Consider the following 13,990-nt stretch of genomic DNA (forward strand, 5'->3'; position numbering starts at 1 on the left):
CCTCATATCCCATCAGTTAATGTTGGTTTCTTTAATAATGATCACAGTCTTTCCCAAAACAAAATACTCCTCTTTTAATGTCTGCATGAACCTTAACAAAGTCATTTTAGCTGCCAAACCTAACCAACCATCAGCCATGGAAGTGTCAGAAGTAGTAATATAATTACATTGTCCTACAGTAATCTGTACTTTTTTGGTTAAAATGTGGGTTGGTGGACTTGTTAATCTTATTGATACAATTAAAAGTGAATACTAGTGATGAAGCCACAAAAAGAGGGTTAGAAAGTAGGGGAAAAGAGGATTTTTGGAAGGAGTTGTTGGAAAAGCAAAGCAATGTTGTTATGGTGGAGTTGAGTTGCATGGATGTTCAAAGGAAACAGACAAAACAGACAAAGAGGATCATTGTTTGATGCCCCCTAAGTCTAAGATAACCATTATCAACAGTCTGACTTGTTGCCGTCTCACCAGGCGCTGATCTATTTATATCCAAACAGGAAGGGAGAGACTCAGAGATAGTAGAGAGACAGAGCGGATACGAGAGATAAAGACTCTCCACCAGGTAGCAAATCTTTTTTTTTTTTTTTTTTTTGAACACTGATACAAACCTCTGTCAACCCGAACGCTGCCTTCTCCAAGCCAAAGGATCACGGGATGACTGGGTGTATGTGTCTCTGTGAGATAACTGGCTTTGCCACTGAACTGAGACAATCATGTCACCATGGTTTCCCTCTCTGAGCTTTCCATGCTTTTCATTATTTATTTTCTCACATTTATATTTCAAGGTGCCAGAAACACCCCCACCCATCCATCCACAACTGCCAAAGACCCACACATACAACATCTTAACCATCTGTGAGGATGATTGAGTATTTGTTTCAGTAGATGACAGTTACTAATTAAATTTGATGGTTATTTTCACCACCTACTAGTCCTCAGTTAATTCACTTATCATTTATCATCTTTTTTTTTTTTTTTTTATCAGTGACCTCTGGTTCTCTGTGTTTGTTGGAGACATGAACTGTAAGATAGATCTACCTAGATAGAAAAGTGGATACACTCCCCTTTATCCTTTCCCCTTGAGCTATTGTGGCCTGTAATTGACCTTTGCTGTACAATAAGCCACATCTTCACAAACTAGATGATTTCATTAGCTAATCACAGATGAGATCTAGAAGAGACAGCCAGCAAATTGGTGTCAGGTGGTGGTGTTATGATTTTGGTCATTGGAACGTATTGCCTTTGTGCTATAAAGCATTAGAAACACTGCGATTTTACTTTACGCAATTTATACACAATATGATGTAATTAATCATTAAACAATCCAGTCTAAATGGATAAAACACAAGTTGTATTCAGCAGAATAATTTGATGCCAGTCTGAAGTAAGTGTGTAGAGAACAGGGTGGAGGAGGTGCCAAGTGCCAGACTATCTGACTTTCATTTTTCTAGTTTTCTTTAAAAAATGTATAAAATGTTTTGTTTTCCACGCAATTTTATTACGAAAAAACCAAGAGGTGTAAATTTAGTGTTACATACAGACAGGAAGTAACGTTGGGGCACGGTGCATTATTTTTATTGTTGTTTTTCCGGGGCTGCAAAAAGAGGCAGCAGGAGCTAGCGAGCAAGGCTAATGTGTGTTTTGTATTGCGTGGTTACAGCCAACAATAACCAAGTTTGTGTCTGAATAAACACTCGGTTGCAAGCAGGTCAGTCCTTTTCATTCAATGCATCCATCCAGACAGGACGCTACAATATGTATTTATGTTAACGGTGGTGGAATGTAACTACGTATATTATTAAAGTACAAGTAGGAACGGGATGACAAACTATTATGGCCTTTTTTCATTGTAACGTTTGGCCACGCTGAGTCAAGCCATGCCATGCCGATTTGCATTTCCTTTGTCAGTTGAGACGCGCCATGCCACGCGAGCTGCGCCAGAGATGGACCTTCTCCAGAGTAGGTCCAACAAGCCACGTCTGCTGGGAGACTCTACTTGCCTCCGTCTGTAGGAGACCAGAGAGAAGTCTCTGTGTATTCAGCTCTCAGTACTTTAGTAGCTTCTAACTTTAGATATCTGCTTTATTTTACTTATTCATGTTTGCTATCAGCCGAATTACAGGTTGTTACTTGAAAACTCAACACTTCCTTATTTTGCTGCTTCACAATAAAAGTTTATACATAACAAAATAACAGGGTTTTTTATTGTGAAGAATCTATAGGATATGAAATGTTACAATCAATGCATTAGCAGAACATTGTTAGCGTCTTTTCTTCAATAAAGGCAAGTTTAATAATGGACAGGGAGGAAAGTAAAAGCAGAAACAGTCACAGTGAAATTTTAGATTTAGAGCTGCAGACAACGGACACCTCTGCAAATGGCTCACCTCCAACAGGTAAACTTCTTTTACCTGCCCTGCTGTGAAAAACACAGGCAGCAAAAATAACAGGGGACTTTAGCCATGGATCAACACTCTGCTTTTAAACGTAACAAGTCAAGACAAGCCATCATCAGTTAGAGACACATCCACAAGTGAACAGCCCTGTTGCAATGGAAATGCGGGCTGGGCTGGTGGTCCAAACCAAGGCAAGCCAAACCAGGCTATGACCATCTAAAGGGATTATGAGATTTGGGGCTTTTTCAGTTATTGTTAGGCCTATTCCTTGTTTTTTTTTTTTTTTTTGAAAAATATACATATAGCCTATATAATCAGATTAGGGGTTATTTATAAAATATTCTGGGCTGAAGCCTTGAATGCTCAGGCCCAATGTCACCACTGACTGTGTAACGGGAAATCAGAAATAAAGACCCATCTCCTGAATAAGTTTATTCTGGTCACTGACAGCAAGTCTCCACTGCTGCTTTACCTACTGTGTCTGGTGTCATAGAAAAGTAATAGCAGTTTATGCACATTATTAGTTGAGAGTACAACAGGACCTTGTCTGTCATAAATAAATGCTGAAGGTAGAAACAAAGGACAGGGACAAGGTCTCTTACACAGCAGTACAAATGGGGGGAAATGTTTGCTGTCAAATAATGGTTGAGGTTTCTATTCAAATGAAGAACTACATGGTGTGGGATACAAGCACTGCACACATTAAAACGCATTTTAATTTATTGGGTGATGATAAAATCCCTGCATCTGTGATGATGTGTGAACATGGTACTAAGGCCACCAAGATCTTGAATGAGATTAATTGTTTAACATGTCTCATAATCACTAGGCAAATTGAGTAAGTTAGTTTAGTTTGACCTCTGAATTTATACTTGAGTCACAAGCAATATTTACCATCTTAGGGTGTTGTCACACCTAACCTGCTTGATTCATTTAAACAAACTCTTCATTTAGGTTGTTGAAACTATTTTTCCCCCTACCTGTTTTTCACAACTCATTACATGTTGTCAATTTGCAGTCTAGCTATATATAACATACTGTTCTTACCCATCTTACTGTATGTATGTAATGTTTAATAATGTTTTAGTTGTCTAGTTATTTTATTTTATCCATCACACAAGTCATACTCACAGCGGTTATGCATTTTTTCATAATCAGAGCTGATCAGGGGTCTTCTCTGATCCACTCAGGCTTTACACATAATACTAAACAGATTCGGACCTGTGGTAATAGAATGGCACCCAACCCAGACCCAACTGACCATAACAAAACTTGGACCCAAACCTGTATGGGTCCCAGCTCTGATCAGGGGTCCTGGGATCTGGATAGATCCATGAGGACCTCTACCATGTAGCATTGCTGATGCAGGATTACATCACCAAAACTGTCCAATTAGTTAATCAACTGTCAGCCAGTAAAATTTTGTGCTTAACCCCTTGGCAGGGATGGGCAGTATTTCTATTACTTGTATTTAAAATACGTATTGCAATAGCTGTGACCAAATTTGCTACTATCACACCATTAATGGATGAATCATGGTTGTTCTTTCTGGCATAGTTACTTGTGGTCTTTAATTGCAGCATGTAAATTTTGAGCATTTTTGGTCAAGGACTTTTTGAGTTATTCACGAAAAGCTTTATGGACGGACCAACCGACAGAGTGACCTATAGAGCTGCGGGTCACTGCTAAAAAGACAAAGAAAAAAACTATTTTCTGTATTTGAAAATACAAAATACATGTATTTTATTTTGATACATTTATTTAAGGGGTATTTTGTATCAAAATACATTTTGATGTATTTTTGCCCATCTCTGCCCCTTGGTTCATTTGTAAAGGGTCAGTGTTTACATGAACTGGAAGAGAATTAAAATGCAACAGTCATATTGTTTTTTCTCCTCTATCTAGACCAAATGCACCAAACTACCGGTTTGATAACTCCCCTGGGAAATGCTCTGCTTTGTGTTAAAAATTCCACTTGAAAATTGACCCTTCTTTTCCAGGAAGAGTTGATGTGTGCAACCCATCTCTCGGTATTCTGTATTAATGGGAGGCCTACCAGTTTTCACTTTTTATTTAACATTCAAAACAGGCTCTAAGACAATATTCACTGAAAACCTTGACAACAGAATTCAAGCCCCATAGCATAACTACTGTTTTCACTAAAGAACATTATATAAAAATGTCATCTCTACAATTACATTATTAGGTCAGTGATAGGTGAAGCATTGTATGTATGTTACATCTATGTATGTAACTTAAGCTAAAATAGTAATAATGAAAGTATAAAATGATGTGTGCATTGATTCACATTCCTTTTTGGTGACATGAAATTGATGCTATTTATGAATTCTGCAGGGGGCGGCACGGTGGTGTGGTGGTTAGCACTCTCGCCTCACAGCAAGAGGGTTGCCGGTTCGATCCTGGGCGTGGGAGCCCTTCTGTGCGGAGTTTGCATGTTCTTCCCGTGTCAGCGTGGGTTCTCTCCGGGCACTCCGGCTTCCTCCCACAGTCCAAAGACATGCAGATTGGGGACTAGGTTAATTGGTGACTCTAAATTGTCCGTAGGTGTGAATGTGAGCGTGAATGGTTGTTTGTCTCTATGTGTCAGCCCTGCGATAGTCTGGCGACCTGTCCAGGGTGTACCCTGCCTCTCGCCCGATGTCAGCTGGGATAGGCTCCAGCCCCCCCGCGACCCTCAAGAGGATGAAGCGGTTAGAAGATGAATGAATGAATGAATTCTGCAGGTTTGCAAATATGCATTGAACAAATAATCATATATTGCCAGTCACTAGTCATGGCTACACTTTTCCCCCAGATATGTACCTTTTTATATAAGCCGGAGAAGACTACGAATGCCATGCATGAACTTTTGCAACAGCACAGCTTTACAGTAATGACTGGATGCTCCTGGACTAACTCTGCCGATACTCTTATCATGAGATCACTAATTTTTACAAGAATGCTTTTTACAGTAATGACTGATGCTCCTGACCACCTCTGCCGATAATCATGCATTGAACTCTATCATTATGCAGTCATCTGTATATACAGATATGCCTTTTATATGGGACTACGAATGCCATGCGAACAGTGTAGCGGAACTTTTGCAACAGCACAGCTTTACAGTAATGACTGGATGCTCCTGGACTAACTCTGCCGATACTCTTATCATGAGTTGGCTCTTTCATTATGTTAACAACGCATGTTCATCTGTATTCAAACCTATAAGTTTTCCTTTAGCCTGATGATTCTATTATTTACTTTATCAGGCACAGAAAATAAGAGAAATAAAGCTGCCTGAGTAACTTGGTGTTGAGTTTGGGAGAAGAGAAGCAAGATCGAGAAAGTAGCAGAGAAAGTGAAATACACACATGAAAAGAGCTATGAAGACAGAGACAGACCTAAGAGAATTAGAGGGAGACTAAGGAGACAGTCGGGGAGCATATTTTAACAGCTTTGCATGACTAGACAGGGGAAATATCTCAGTATGAATTAATTGCTGTTTGGTTAGTGGGATTCTCAATACGTGATTGATTAAGTAATTGTAATACCTGCTTGAGTAGCTCCATATTTAACAAATGACAGTCAACATGTTCACTGTTTGGAATAGAGATGACTTTTGCTCGTTTTTATGATTTTATATTTCACACTCCTCCTTGTCTCTCAGCCAAAAGGTCTCCAATGTTTTTCCCTCATCAGGGGTGTCTCGTCAAAACACAGCAGTTTTTTTCTAGCTCGTCACTGTAGGAACGTTATGCATCCAATTCTTTTCAATTTAAACTTCAAAGAGGTGTGTAAGTACGCAGAACTACTTTGAGGGAAACTGGATTAAGTTCAAATCCCCAGAAGATGGTTTCCCATTGCTAGTATCTTGGCCCGTCTAATACTTATCTCTCCTGCTAATTATACTACTGTAATAAATTGGCTCTCACAGCTATAGGGAAGTGCATCAGAGCATTTTATGGCTTTTGTATTCTGCATAGAATCCCACACAAATCTAAAATGTGAACATTTAGGTTGAGAGTTTTTACTCTGTTTTAAGGGTAATCCTTGAGCTGCTGTTTTGGAGCCGTGGGCTGTACTGATTCTGGCTGAATGATGTCTTGGGGTGACAAATCTTTATCTAGCTCATATGGATCTTGCTTTGCTGGCACCAGGACAACTGGTGTCATGGATTACTAGTTTATGGTTATGGTTGCAGTGTTGCTGCTGTGCACTCTTTGTTTGTCACTATGTTTTTCTGTTTATATGAAGACGTACAAACAAAGCACAACGTGGACCTCATTTTACCAATGACAAGATGGATTATGGAGCTTAATGTTAAATACAAATATTGCTTTACTCTTAGCTTTCTTAGTTTTTTGGGTATTAAGTGTGCCATTGTTTCCCTCAATAAAAATGCTTCTTGCATGGGTTTCATCAATTTTACATTGAGATTGTCGCATATATAAAAAAAAAAAAGAAAAACAACAACTACCACCGACAGCTTTTACACCAAATCAAATTGACACTGACCATAAGCATGGCTATCTGAACTTTTTGGAAAACCACTACTTCCAGGAAAACCAGTACAGTACAGCTCTTTTTTTTTTTTAACATTTTTGAATAATTTAGTGGGAATCTGCAGCAGAGGGTAGCATGGGATGACATCCTGCGGGCGGACTAATTTCGAGTCCGATTTCTGACCTAGACTGTTTATGACGGCCTACCAAGTCCAGCCATCTGGGGCAAGAGCGAAACACCATCTTGTGCTTTGTGCTCTGGAAGAGGATCCCTTGAACACATCGAAGGCTGCTGCTGCCGGTAGCATGATCAAGTGCGGAAAGCAGTTGCAGAGACAGTAGCCCCAGCCATTACCACCAGCAAACACCATCGCCCAAATACGATCATCACCTTTTTTAAGGCTGGAGACAAAAACATCCCAAAATTAAAATCAGCATCTGGCCTCCTCACCTCAGCAGCTGACTGGCAACTGAGAGTTGATCTAGGCAAGCAGCTGCAGTTTCCAGGACACATTGCCTCAATAGCGCTACGTCCAGACACGGTCATCTTTTATGACTCCAGCAAACAAGTGATCATGGTAGAACACACTGTACCCTGAGAGGAGCACATGGATGAAACCCAAGAGTGAAAACGTGGCAAGTACCAGGAACAGATGGAGCAGTGCAAAGGGCAGGGCTGGATCACCCGCTGTAAGCCTGTCGAGGTGGGATGTCAGGGCTTTGCAGGCCGGTCTCTCTGCAGAGTCTTCACAAAGCTCGGGATAGTGGGGCTGGCTAAGAAGAGGGTCATCAAGAATATCATTAGCGTCAGAGAGAGAGCCACTAGGTGGCTCTGGCTGAAGACGGAGGCCCCGAGGTGAACTACTGCTGGGACGAAAGCCGGGGACTGATAACACAGGCTGAATTGCCTGGGTGAGGGAGAAAAGGCCTGAAACAACCTTATCACTGACAATGCATCCCAGCGCCTCCATGGGATATATTCTATAAGTCAGACTTTCTGCACTATTTACCCCATTAAACTGCCTTTCTTGTGATAACTGAAATTGATGTAGATTATTCATTAACTTTTAAACATCCTGATCCAATCAAGCAGCAACCTCCAGGGCTGAAAAATGAAGCCAACATGGAAGTGCCAAAGACTGCAGTTCCTTGAATGGCCACTTGAGGCTGACTCATGAAGCAGTCAATCCCCATAGACTCCCAAGTTAAAATACCCAACTTTACAAAAGAAATAAACATGTTTACAGCTTGTTTACAAATGGTTTTGGTGTTTGGTGATATTCTGCCATGCTATTCACAACAAAACCTTTCATAATCAACCATTTGGTCACATCAGCCAGTAGTAGAGAGTCACACTAATGTGGTTGTTTTTTTTTTTTTACTATTATATGTATATGAAAATGTCTCATTAGAACAGCTCTGGGGATTTAATGTGTTAAATATAGCTTAAATGATTAAAGAAAACACAGGAGAAATAACTGAACATTGCCCAGTCTGAAGCCTTAAAGTGGAAAACTGCTTATGTCACTTTAGCTTACTCTCTCCAGCTGATTACACCACTAACAGACTTTGTCCAGTTTAAAGTGAATATCAGTAATTTATACCGGCATTTCAATGACTTTTCAGATGAGCTGAACTCTTCTTGGAACTCAGTGAAAGGGAATGATTTCAGGAGTTTTTGTGCAAGAAAGCTGAACCACCTGGAAACAGAGTGTGGAGACAGAGCAGCTGAAAGTGGGCTGAACGTAGGAGTGCTTGGTCACGAGTGTCATGTTTCAGTAAAGTCATTGAAAGGTTTCATGGAGTTTAAGCTGCCTCAGACACTAATCAGTGAGGTGGCGCTACGGTAAATGCTCACCCTCTGCTTACAGCCTCATTTATCACAGAGAATCCTTCCCAATCACACAGCCTGTTTCCTCAGAGGACTTAGGATTACAGCTGAGTTTTCAGTCATGTATGGCCTTGAAGAATTTCTATTTGCCATTTATTAAAAACAAGTTAATGGTGGCCACCTCGAACATGAGGGTTGTACAGTGTACTTCGCTGGATAATGAAGGGAAATAAAAATACTTTATTTCAGTTTTGCAACTAGATTCCACACAGTAATGTGTGCACAAAATATCACAAGAAAGTCTGAGAGGAATTTTTTTTTAATTTAGCACAAATGTCCACTTGAACTTAAAGGGAAATTTCAGTTTATTTAAACCCGTCTCCTATGGTTCTAAATTTGTTTCAAGTGACTAGAAATAATAGTTAGCATGTTAGCCCTTAGCCTAGATACACCCGGGGCGCATTAGTAGCGTCAGACCTGTTAAAACGTAAGTGAACGGGCATACCTTCAAGTGCAAAGTTAGTCCACTAAACAAGCTTTTTTTCCACAAAGACCGCCTCATATCGTTAGGATAAATGTCAGAGAACATATAGAAAACGACATGTAAACGTGTTGTCTTACCTTACCGGTGTGCTGCCGTGTTTGTTTATCCCTCTAGCTCTGCTTTCCAAAGCGCGGCAAAATTTCACACAAATGTCTAATCAGATAAAATGATGATGTGGTGACATGTTATATCCAAAAGGTCAAAGTTCAACCTTACTGTGACATCATAATGTTCTGCAAAAATACTTTTCTGACCATTCCTGAATGTCTTAACTTAGGAACAGACTGGGAGACTTTCGGTCAAATATACTGATTTGGTGACATGAATCTATCCACCTTGAAACTGTCTTGATTTTATAGATATTCTGCGGTGGCAGGGGGAAGATGTGTGTGAAGCATCTGAGTTGTAGCTTCTTTGCAGCAACATCCATACTTGAAGCACTGTCAACTGTCATGGCTAAATATGAGTCTGAACAGACTGCAACTAGATTGGTTCATGGAGGCATACAAACGTGAGGCTGAAACTCTAGTTTGGTTCAGTGTTACTGCTCTTATGAACCAATGTCCAGCAGCAGCAGGCAGCCAATTTCATTGAATAAGCCAAACAGTAGACAGACAAAGTAAGCAGCTGATGAACAGAGAGATGCATTTAGCAGCTAAAGAGCCAGAGTTGGTGGAGACAAAAACTGAGTTTTGAGTGAGTGAATATTGGACTTCATCAGATACTAAACCACATCATTACAAATTAATGCCTATGTTGTTTTGTATCAGCTGGATGTGTTTGCAAACACAACAGTCATGTAAATGTTATAAGGCAAAAAATATCAAGATTGTGTTTACACGGAAAAGTTGATGCAGGTAGACCTTCAGAAGGAGGATGGCCAAAAATTGCAGTTCCTTGAATGGCCATTTCAGCTTGGCTCCAAAAGCCAGTCAATCCCCATCGATAACCATGTTAAATTGTCCAACTTTACAGCAAAACACAGTTTTGGTCTCTATAGTTAATTTCCCTATCCATGACATCTGCACAAGGGGTGAAATTTTATATAACTCACCTGTTTAAATGTTACTAAGGCTCTCCACAGCTCCACCCTCTTGTTCAAAATATGATCACTTCTGGCTCCAAAAAAAACCCATGATGGTGACTGCTAAAATGCCAAATTGAAGGCTTTAAAACAGGAGTCCCCAAACCAACGGGTGACATCAGAGTGGCTATGTTCATTATTCTGTCGTCTGTCGGTGACATCCTGTTTATTTCATTTTCAAACAGCCACACATAGCTTCCCACTAAAACTCAGTAAGCTTGAGGATGTAGACGTAGAAAGATGTGACTTTAACATAAAAAAGAAATAGCACCAAATTTGGATGAGATAGTTTGTGAATAGCACTTCCTGTAGGTGTACGGCATCCTGCAGCTCTGATTCTGAACTGTGTCCCAGCATCCGCCTGTTTACAGATTCTCATCTACCTTCATTCCACTGCAGCTCATTTCACTGATTACTTCCTCCTCTCCTTAAAGTAGTGTTAATCAGTGAAATCAGCTACTTCTGTGACTGATTGCAATGACTCTCTGGCCATAATAGCACAAGCTCTTTTCCACATCAGCCATTTGTGGATGAATTAACATGAGCACTTTATTTTCCAAGGCCTTGACATTATTTTGTTACCCTGTCTGTGCAGTATGTACGTCAATAGCGGCCCAGCAGCCTGTGGCCCTTTGCTGCATGTCAGTCCCTCTCTCTCCCCCCCTTTCATGCTTGTGTGTCCTATCCATTAAAGGCTAAAAATGCCCCAAAAATATTAAAAAAAACAAACAAACAAACAAAAAACAAACTTCATAACCATAGCAACAGCACTTAGGCTTCATATTACACTGCCATGGGGTCGAATGAAAAACTAACATACACGTCAAAACAACATGCTGAACATAATAAGCCGAATAAAGTGTTTATGCAGGGCTGTTTACATTACATTTCATTGTTCATGTGTTCATTTTATCATGTCCAACCCCCCCCCCTTTCAGGTGCTGTACTTGCCCTGTATTAAGTTGAGTAGATTAAAGGGGATTTCCACCAATTTGAAATATAAAAGTGTATGACTGCTCTTGGGGAGTACACAATAGTCAAGTCACTTTGTCAACATCAGTTGGGGCTGAAGACAATAAGTTGGAAAATGACAAAAAAAAAAGGATGTGTGTGAAGTGAGGATACAGGACCTCTGCTTGAACTGCCACTCTGTATTTATACAGTTTACTGGGAGACATTAGACATTAAGTGGTATCGGATCATACACATTTCACACATTAAGTAAATTCTAAAATCTCATTCTTTTTTTCTGTCACTATTTTGTTTGACTTTAAACCTGTTTGAGTTTAATTTGATAGGTATTTTCCAACAGTTTCTATTATGTTACTAGTTAGTTTGTCCTCTCATTTTTTATTTTGAGTAAACTCAGTTCTTGTTTTATCTGTTGCACCTGCAGCATCACTAGTTCACCTTTACCAGTAAACACCTTAAAGCCAGATTTGCACAGGACTAGTATTACTTCATGTGATTCAGAAATTAACCCCATGTCTGTGAATCTGTGGAATACTGGCACTTGGGTAGTGACTTCAGGTGCCAGGTACAGACAAAGGGTGTGAAATGTGAGTGGGACAACAACGGAAAATAAAAGGGCAAAAGTCCAGGTGGGGCATGTCGGACGGGTGGTGGATGGGTCCAACAACCAACAACCACCGACTTTCACCTGGGAGACCGGTGTTCACTTCCCATATGTTCCTCGGAGCCAAACCCTGCTCTTTGTTTTTTTTAACCCAACCATGTGCGTGTGTTGGCCAAACTTAACCATGTGGTGTCAATTTGCAGTGTTGTATCATCATAGTGTCTTTATTTTGAAAGAGACTGAATGCAAACTGTACATTACCTGTGAAAACGGAAGTGTATTTTAAAGCAGACAATGCATGTAACAGGCTGAAGTTGACACGGTGTCCCAGAACATCAACAAGCAACACACCCAGGGTACCTTGCTCATCATAGCTCGACGTTGAAAGTCCATGACCAAACGTTGATATGTGAAGAGGTAGGAGTGAGCATGTGTTGGATGTGTGCAGTGCATTAACACAGGACAAGCAAAACTGTATTTTACTCTTATTTACTGACAGTGACCCCCAGATATGATGTACACAGTCATTTGAATCTTAACTCTGCAGAAGACAGAAACAGAAGTGATTCTGCCACGCAGTTGCATTATTCATCTAATCATCTTTTGAGATTTTACTCTTGGGATTGATTTGAGCTTGGTTCTTCTTCGAATGGGTCTCCATACTGTAGCAAGATGAGCCTCCTGCAGCCAAAATACTGTAAAAACTTTCATGTGTAATGGCCTACACAGCCTCCATGATTCTGGATTGGGAAAGAGACAGAAACAAGGCGTGGAGAAAACAGTAAACCTAAATATGGCCCCAGATCACAAACATTTGTGCGAGACTAATATATATCACATGACGTCCAGGTTTAGCAAAATTGATAGGTGATTTTTTGACGGAATTTTTACTTAACAAATAACAGACATTGTTGATTTGCACAGGATTAAGATCACAGACGACCCTTGTAAATATTACAAATTACCCAAGGCCCCTGGATAATTCCAGCCTTGTGCGAATAGGGCATAATTGTAGGTTTTGGTTTAACACACCTCAGTGGTTAAGCAATTTACCTCAAGAAATCAAATAAAATACAGTTCAATTCAGTATTAAGGTGCAAAACTCAAAATCCACGGATAAATGTATAATCGATAAGCTCATTTTCACAAACCAGTGTACATTTAGTCTTTTCTTTTTTTGGACTCTTTAACAGTCCAAGTGAGTCAAGCAAATACTAAGAAATAATGGCTTCGTCTTGCCACGATTCAGCTAAATGAACAAGTGTCCTTATCTGTGGAGTGTAGGTAGCTAAGCAGAAGTACTTAGATGTCTACCCAGAGTGATTTCTACTATACTCTTATTGGCAATTAGGCATGCACTGCACTCTGGCACCCCTGGTTCCAGGAGTAAGAGTCCCATACAAATGAGAGTCCCATAGACAAGACTTACAGTTGGAGCAATACCATGCTAACTGCAACTCCCAAGATGCATTTCGACAAAAAAACATGCAGTCACTGAGCTTAAAAGATGTGTTTAAGAGATGTGCAACACTTATGGAAGATGTATACTAAAATGGTAGTGATAAGAGGACTAAAAACACAATCTGCAGCTTAAATAAACAATTTACTTTTAAATTCTGGTTCAGTTATGATTAAATTCTGTCATTGTGGTTCTGCATTTTGGTCTTACCTGTGGAAACGAAGCACACCTTTGACAGGCCTCTTATCCATCATCATACAAGATGATGTAGATGCAATTTGATGCATGTTTGGATTGTAATGTTGACATGTGGGTATGCTTTTATTTCTTGTTGAACATTTGTTTCATAGACATATCTAGTAATTGTTTTTGTTCCTTGCCCAAACCTGACATGAATAAATGAATTAATAAATGAAGGCTGGTCACCGTCATGTCCCTTTCGTCTTCACTTGTTCAAATGGATGAATGACCCAATACAGAAGCCAGATATTGCTGATTCAGAATAACAAGGTATGGGTAAGTTTTGCCTGTAAGAAACCAATGTGTTTAGAGCCAGCTGTTTAGGCTGAGATAGAGTTGGTGATGACAGTCTGATGCTGCT

At 40.0% G+C, this 13,990-nt stretch overlaps 1 protein-coding gene across 1 annotated transcript in view; it reads left to right on the forward strand.

Moving 5' to 3' along the window:
- Positions 1–13,990, forward strand: part of LOC125895872 (inactive N-acetylated-alpha-linked acidic dipeptidase-like protein 2) — a 791,425-nt gene that overhangs the window by 277,615 nt on the left and 499,820 nt on the right. The gene's annotated exons all lie outside the window — the stretch shown is intronic.

This window comes from Epinephelus fuscoguttatus, linkage group LG10 (genome assembly GCF_011397635.1).
Source record: "Epinephelus fuscoguttatus linkage group LG10, E.fuscoguttatus.final_Chr_v1".
Classification (NCBI taxonomy): Eukaryota; Metazoa; Chordata; class Actinopteri; order Perciformes; family Serranidae; genus Epinephelus; species Epinephelus fuscoguttatus.